Here is a 7,799-nt window from a genome sequence, read left to right as displayed (position 1 = left end):
TTTAAACAGGGGGCCAGTTCACTGTCCCTCAGACCGTTGGAGGGCCGGACTATAGTTTAAAAAAAAACTATGAACAAATTCCTATGCACACTGCACATATCTTATTTTGAAGTAAAAAAACAAAACGGGAACAAATACAATATTTGTATTTGCATGTGGCCTGCGGGCCGTAGTTTGAGGACCCCTGATGTAAAGTCAACAATACTATGATATACTAGTATATGATATAAAGTCAAAACATCTCATGTTACATAATAAGGTGATAAGAGAAGAAAGAAAACGAAGATATCACACACCCTCCTCCCTCCAAAATAAGGAAGGAATACTCATGACATTACAATCGTTGTTTCTGTAACTGGTCACATGATTGTAGCTGGTATTTATAATTGCTTTTTCCAACTGCCCATTCCATTGTCCCTTTGCCATCAGCTAGTCATGGTTCTTAACCTGGTGGGGTGACCCAAACCTTCATTCATGAAAGGTCTAGGCCAGGGGTGGGCAATCCCTGGCACACGTGCCAAACATGGCACGCCAGTAACTTTTGCTGGCACGTGAAACCCTCTCAGAAAAAGAAAAGATTATTCAGGGCATTAAAGACTTGTCCCTGAGCAGGAAAACAGTTAAGGATAGGATACTTACGTTGGCAAGTAATACTGCTGAACAATTAACAAAAGATTTGTCTTCATGTCAATTTTTTTCTATTTGTATTGATGAAAGTACAGACATTACATCGTCATCTAGGCTGGCCATTTTTTCTCGACTTTGTAAAGGTGATGAAATATGTGAAGAGATGGTTGCCCTTCTAACTCTACCTGAGCGTACTACCGGGGCTGAAATATGTAAAGCAGTTATGAATGAATTCTCTTCTCGACAAATTGATATTTCAAAAGTAGTGTCCATCACCACTGATGGTGCTTCTTGCATGACTGGTGAGAAGGCAGGTTTTGTAAATCTGTTTGCGAAAGAAGTTGGTCATACACTGATAGGTTTTCATTGCATCATACATGAGGAGGCTTTATGTGCAAAAGCTGGCCTGAAGGAACTGCAGGAAGTGATGCAAACAGTTACCAAAGTTGTTAATTACATTTCTGCTCGGACTTTAAATAAAAGACAATTTCAAGTTTTACTGAATGAGGTAGAATCTGTGTATAAAGGACTGAAAATGTACAACAATGTTCGATGGCTTAGCCGAGGTTTGGTTCTGAAAGGATTCGTTGAATGCTTAAATGAGATAACGCTCTTCTTGAATAACCAACATGTTTCTTACCAAGAATTGTCTGACGCCACGTGGGTTTCTAAACTGATGTTCTTTGCAGATTTTTGTGAACATTTGAATGACTTAAATGTTAAATTCCAAGGAACTGGCAATTCACTTGATGTTATGTTTGGTTACATAAAGGTTTTTGAAAAGAAACTGGAAGTCTTTAAGAGGGATGTGGATGGTGAGAGATTTAGATATTTCCCAAACCTCAAGAGGCACATCAAAGACCTCCCAAAAGATGACAGAACAGACTGTCAAACCCTTCAAAAGCTGTTTTTAAACATCATCGAGTCAACTATTGAGCAGTTCTTCTCAAGATTTGCGAAATTCAGAGAACTGGAAGAGACAGCAAAATTCATGAGGTTTCCAGACAGCATGAAACTGGAGAACTAAACTTATAAATGTTTTCATGGATAGACATGGCTGACTTTGAAATGCAGTTGATTGAATTTCAGAGTAGCTCAATTTGGAAGCAAAAATTTATTGACCTTCGAGTTGACTTGGAAAACATTGAAAAAAAGCGATTAAAGACAGGAGTACCAGAGAGAAATGTCGAAAACGAACTATTGAGGACTTGAAATGCCATTCCAGAATTTTTTTTCTGTTTAAAATACTTTGCAACAGTGTTACTCTCGTTTTCATCCACATACGCTTGTGAATCTTTGTTCTCAGTGATGAATTTTGTTAAGTCTCGTAATAGGAGTAGCCTGACGGATGAAAGTAGTAGCTCGTGCATATCTCTGAAGGTCACGAAATATAAACCTGATGTAAAATCTCTGTCATCAGTGATGCAGCAGCAAAAGTCCCACTGATAATATCAAACGGAGTCATAAAGTTTTCTGTTGGACTATCAGTGTTCATGTATACATTAAAAAATAAATGTATTTTTCATCATCATATACTGTGTTTTTGTCGCTCGAATGAAATTTATTATTTCTTCAAGGTTCTTCACATACGTACACCTTAAGAGATATCAAGTAGGCATGACATGTTCTCAAAAAATTAGGGTTGGCACGCAGAAGAATTTTGAGTCAGAGATTTTGCTGGTTTTGGCACGCACTCACAAAAAGGTTGCCCACCCCTGGTCTAGGCCATTAGCTGTCCTGCCGGAATTTGGTTGTTGTAAATTTCCACTGACTTTAATCACAGGGTATAGTAATATTAAAAGATGCCCTAAGGGAGCTGTATTCCAGATATACTTCCCCTTACGGCCACTGAGACGTTCAAGGGGCATGATTTGGCCCCATCTTCTTGCAGCTGAGCCGGTCCAAAGTCGCTGGCCATTTTGAAATTTTTCTCAGGTCCTGATTCTGCATTATGTTTGACTGAATATCTGGGCCCTGTGGCCTAACCAAGGGACTAATCCTTTCCCCAGAAGGGGAGACAAAGTCCTTGTGGTGGTTACTTTTCTCCTTGATATCCCATAATTTAAATACTGTGATGTGAAGTCAGGACACTCTCATTCTGTTCAGGTCAGTTCCTGTGCTCGTTTATGCCCACACATACCTGGCAGGAAGAGCTCCAGATGGAATTGGCTGGAGCTGCCCTTTGGCATCATTTTTTCTTATGTGTCCCCAAGTAGTGGCACCTGCCTTTGACCCTCTGCTTGTCAGAGGGCCAAATTCATAGACATTTTAAACTTAAAACAAATAGTTACAAAGCTGAACTTTGCCTCAGTGACAAACACACAAACATTCAGAGCTCCGAATATTGTATTGTATCATTAGTTGGCTTTGGTTAGCATGAGTGTGAGAATTTCCCTTCCCAGCTAAAGACAAGCATTGAAATAATACACATAAAGCCTGGGGGAGGTCTCCTGGGGTGTCTTTTTACCCCCTATTAACTGAGAATTAAGAAGATTCCAGGTGTATCTGGATCTGGCTTGCAACTTGCCTGAGAGGATCCTGCGTGCTGAGCGTGCTGAGGGAGCCTTGCTACAGCCCGCCAAGGTAAGAGAATGCTGAATGTGAGAACTCGCAGCAGTAGTCTTGGGAAGAGCCTGGTATGAGAGGACGGGGTTGGTGAGGAGCAAATGGCCCTTTGGGAAGAGGTGCTGGCAACCCAAAACAAGAGGCAGCAGCTTTGCAATTCAATTTCCCTTTGAAACAGCAGGCTCTGTTCCTGGTAGAATAATCAGAAAATATAAATAATATACATTCATTGGAAAAATATTGAAAATATATTAGATAAGCATATAGCTTTGTATCCTGGTTTTTAAAAGTTTATTATAACATATTCCATATTCTTTGAAATAAATAGAATTTGAAGTTGAGAATATGAAATCAGATTTAAGGGTTAAGAATCTTGTCCCGTATTTTTGTCTTTCAAAGTTTGTCTGACCAATTAGAACCTATAATTACTTTTTCTATTGAGGGCATCAGATCATGGCACCTGTATTGTCCTCATTGAAAGAAGTTTCCATGTAATTTCTAAGTAATTCCAACCTCTGTTGGATCACTCACAGAAACAAAGCCCAACTGGTTACCAAAATTCTGTATTCCAAATAGCCTTGTAAATGTGGACCGTCATGCTTGTCTTTCAAAGCAAGAACCGTAGGACAATTGGTGGTGTGCTTAAAAATGTCTTAGTAGGGGGACAGACTTGGGTTGACCTGTCTCTGCCACATCCCAGCTGTGTTGCTATGGGCTACTTATTCAAGCCCTCAAAGCCTCAATGTCCTCAGCTGCAAAATGGAGATAGTCTTGAGCTGCTTTTAGGACTGTTGCAGAGACTAAGTGAAATAATGCACACAAGGCACCTGGCCTCGTGTCAGGTGCACAGCAGCCAGTCAGTAACTGCCAGGTTGTGTTACTGAAGACAGGAACCTGTACTGGGATAGCATGGCTTTCCAGAACAAAGCCCAATGCCTGGCATAGAATAAAGGCTCAATCCGTGTCCACTGAAGGAAGGAAGGATGTCTTATGGGTTGCTGTAGTTTGGGGTGGTATGAACAGAGATGGGGACGCAGTTGTGTGTGTTTTTGTTTTTTTACCTCCCTATATTCTCCCCTCTTTAAAGATCCTAATTACCTCAAAAGAACTTTGCTTAAATTTCTAGTCTATGACCCCCAACTTTGTGACTTAAACATTTTAAGTAAATCTATAAGTCAAGAGACAGAAAGGCGGTGGGGATGCAGATGCTGAAATAGCTCCTCTTTTTCCCTTAAGGTCCCAACACTGGTTTTCCTTACTCATTCACTTCAGGGAAAACATTGGGTCTCCAGTTCTCATATTGGTAGAATTCAGTATTACAGTCATGTGAAGATCATGGGCTCTTTTCAGCACACTCGATTCTGAGCACCACAGCTGTTTTAGAATAATGCATTGGGCCTTTTCTTTCCTTCACTGTCAATTATAGAAAAAGCCATTTGATACTTCTAAAATTCTGCAGGTTAAGGGTAAGATTTCTTGCCCCCCCTTCCATTTTTTTTTTTAAAGAAAACACAATTGTATCAAGAAAAGCAGAAAACCTGTGGGTTTGGTATAGAAGTAGATGGTGTTCTTATTCTCTATTCCTCAGCAGAACTCAGCATTGCACAGTTGGGTGGGCTCCTGGAGGGCTTCGAGGTGGCTGGCTCTCGGCAGGATTTCCCTGTTCCATCTGGCATTCAATGCTTAACACTGAGTGGGGAGAAGACCAGGGACATCCAGAAATGGGGCAGGGCCAGATCTAGCATGGGAGAGATGGGGCCTAGGAAGACAAGAGAAAGACTAGCTTGAGCTGGGACTCAAGAAGGGGGTGTGCTAGGAGGCAATCAGGAGCTGATACAGGGACAGGAGCAAACAATGTGGCTCTCTGGGCAGGGGGATCTTCTGAAGGCACTACATTCCAACTGAGTCTTTTGGGATGCTACCACTTTACAAAGCCTGTCCTGAACCCCTGTCAAAAACCCCTTTTTTAGAAGACTTACAGGAGACTTCTAACAATTCATTAGCTTATGTACATATCCATTTCCCTCTTTGAAGGCAGGGAGTAAGGGCTCTTTCTCTACCAAACCTAGCTTGGTGAAAATTCAACACCACCTTCTTAGTGTTGAAATGAGACGAAAATATACTAAGTACCTAAGACCCTGGCCTGAGACCTCTTATCCAGGCAGAGAAATTGTTTTTGTGGTGCAATGGGGAAGGGGGGAAGGAAAGGGCTAAGGAGGAGACAAAATCTTGGCATGGGCCGTGTTGGGAGGCATCTGGGTCCCACACTGTTTCTGCTTCCACATTCAATCCCAGAACTGTTTTCCCATTTTCAAAGTGAGCAGCCAGGACCTTGAAAGGGGTGGGGAGGTTTAAGGTGGGGCTGAGAATGGCTTTGTGAGACTCTCACCCAGGCCAGCCCTTTAGCTGGCCCTCTCTCCTGGGAGAGTATGATGCTGATATAGGAATGGGAGCAAACACTGTGACCCTTTGGGCAGGGGGATCTCCAAAGGGGATTTTGCCTGTCTCAGAGAGCTTATTAGTGATGCCCTGGAGGGCAGGGCAACGGAGAAAGAAAAGGAGCAAAAGCTCAAACTGAACAAATAAATTCCTTGTTAGCAGAATTGATATGATGAGAATGAGGCCCGGAAGGTGGACTGAGATGCCTCTTTTGGATTAACTAATGGCTTAATCTGGGTTCCCCCAAACAGAGCCTGAACAAGGACTTGTATACAGGTAGTTTATTTTGGGAATGAATCCCAAGGAACAGGAGTGATGGACTCTGAAGAGTCAAACAAGCAAAGAGGGAAAGAGAAAGGCAATCCAAGGGTGCATTATTGAGTTGATTGAGATGGGCACTACCATGGGCAACTGGGGCTCCATCATCTTAGGAGCTATATAGAATGTATCTTGGAATCGCCCACTAGAAAGGAAGGATGGGGTATTTCTCCCCCAGCCCCTGCCTGCCTTGGTCAAAGTTGGTCCCATGAGATGTTTGTTCCTTGCAGGGGTCCCAGGCTGCCCTGACAGAGAAGCCCTGAGGCAAGAAGATAGGGGGTGCAGCTGAGACAAGGTGCTCTTGGGTTACACCTGTATGCAGCTGGTTACCTCAGCAAAGCTGGAGGACAAAGATAGGTCAGCCACAGGAGGAGTCTGATATAACCACAGGCAGTTCAATCGTTCTCTTCCTGTCTTCCATAAATAGAACTGTATTTCCATTTACTTCTCAGTCCAAAGTCAGGACATATGGTTTTCCTACGTGGAATATTAATTCTCCTGTAATTAACTGCTCTTCCAGCAATGCATAATCCTAAAAGTATAACCTGGTGACTCAATGTAGCTCTTCATTATTATTGATGGCCATGGCATAGAGTAACTCCTTTGAAACACTGCACTGAAGCAGGTATTCTGGCTTGAGTCTGTCTGTGAAATGGGCACAGAGAACCAAGTGCATTCTCCCTCCATGATCGTCCCAGTAGTTTTCCAGGCTGTATGGGTCAGGAGCTGGGGATGAAGAAGACACAGCCTTGAAGAAACTCATGGTTTGGAGCTACAGCCCGATAATTTCCTTTTCTCCTCAGCCTGTTTCTTATTCTGGAGACTTGGCGGGGGTGGGACAGCCTGTCCTCTGACTCTGTCCTGTTGACACTCTGGAAAGCTGTGCTATTCAACTATTTTTAAACACCCTTCGGAGCAAATCTTTAAAAAAATTTCATCTGATCAAAAGACAGATTTAAAAACCAACCAGCCCTGGTGAGCTCTAAAGACAGCAAGCACGCCCCGGACCTGGAAGGGTGTCCTCACTTCCCGAAGCAGCACCTTCTCTGGCCTGGGCGGGTTCCGGGAGGGCGACGGCGGTGAGATGTGCGCCCGGCTTAGGTCCGAGCCGGACTGGCTGCAGGGGGCGCCTAGCAGGCAGCTGGGCGCTAAGGGCTGGGGGGACGCTCTACCCGAGCTGCCAGGCCAGACGCCCCAGCGCCTAGAGAGCTGGCGCGGCAGCACTCCCCGCCCCGGCGACTCCCGCGGTCGGGACCCGCCTGCGCAGCTGGAACGCGGGCGCCCTAGGTGTCTAGGCGCATCCGGGTTGCAGAGGCCGCCGGAGTGCGAGCGGGTAGACGGCCTTCGAGAAGGAAACGGCGGCAGCGCCCCCAGTCGGTCTGCCAAGCCAGGAGCGCGGGTACCTGTGAAGCGCCGGATTAAGGCGAGTGCCTCAGCGGAACCCTCCACAGGCGGGGTCCCTCCGCATTTGGTGTGGGGTCAGAGGAAGGGCCCGCATCTGTTCCGCCGGGTGGGGCGCGCCCGCGCCCTCAGCCTGGTTTGTCCTTTTGCGGCCCTTTAGCCGGGTCGCCGGTTTGCGGGTGGGGAAGGGGACATGAAGCCCTGCAGGCCTGCCCTGTGGCCGCGGCGGAGTAAAGGTAGGAAGATGGACAGATCCCGCTCAGACCCGTCTCAGCCTCATGATGGTTCGTTTCTTTTTTCTCGCATGTCATGTATTTTTTTTTTGTTTAGTTATTTTCCTTGTAAATTATGTTTCTCGGGTCAGGTGTTTTTTTTTGATTTTTAGAAATGGACGGATAAAGAAGAATTTTATTAAAATATAATAAAATAAGGTGAGTATGTGTGTCTCT

General features: G+C 44.6%; 1 protein-coding gene across 1 annotated transcript in view; it reads left to right on the top strand.

The window, feature by feature from the left end:
• Positions 1 to 7,136: 7,136 nt before the first annotated feature.
• Positions 7,137 to 7,799, top strand: part of BDH1 (3-hydroxybutyrate dehydrogenase 1) — a 28,385-nt gene continuing 27,722 nt past the window's right edge. The window contains exon 1 of the mRNA XM_006084748.3: positions 7,137 to 7,372. The gene's annotated coding sequence lies outside the window, so the exon portion shown is untranslated. The remainder of the gene's footprint in view (positions 7,373 to 7,799) is intronic.

The sequence above is a fragment of the Myotis lucifugus genome, unplaced genomic scaffold (assembly GCF_000147115.1).
Source record: "Myotis lucifugus unplaced genomic scaffold, Myoluc2.0 scaffold_14, whole genome shotgun sequence".
NCBI lineage: Eukaryota > Metazoa > Chordata > Mammalia > Chiroptera > Vespertilionidae > Myotis > Myotis lucifugus.
This window is presented reverse-complemented; position numbering and strand designations above follow the sequence as displayed.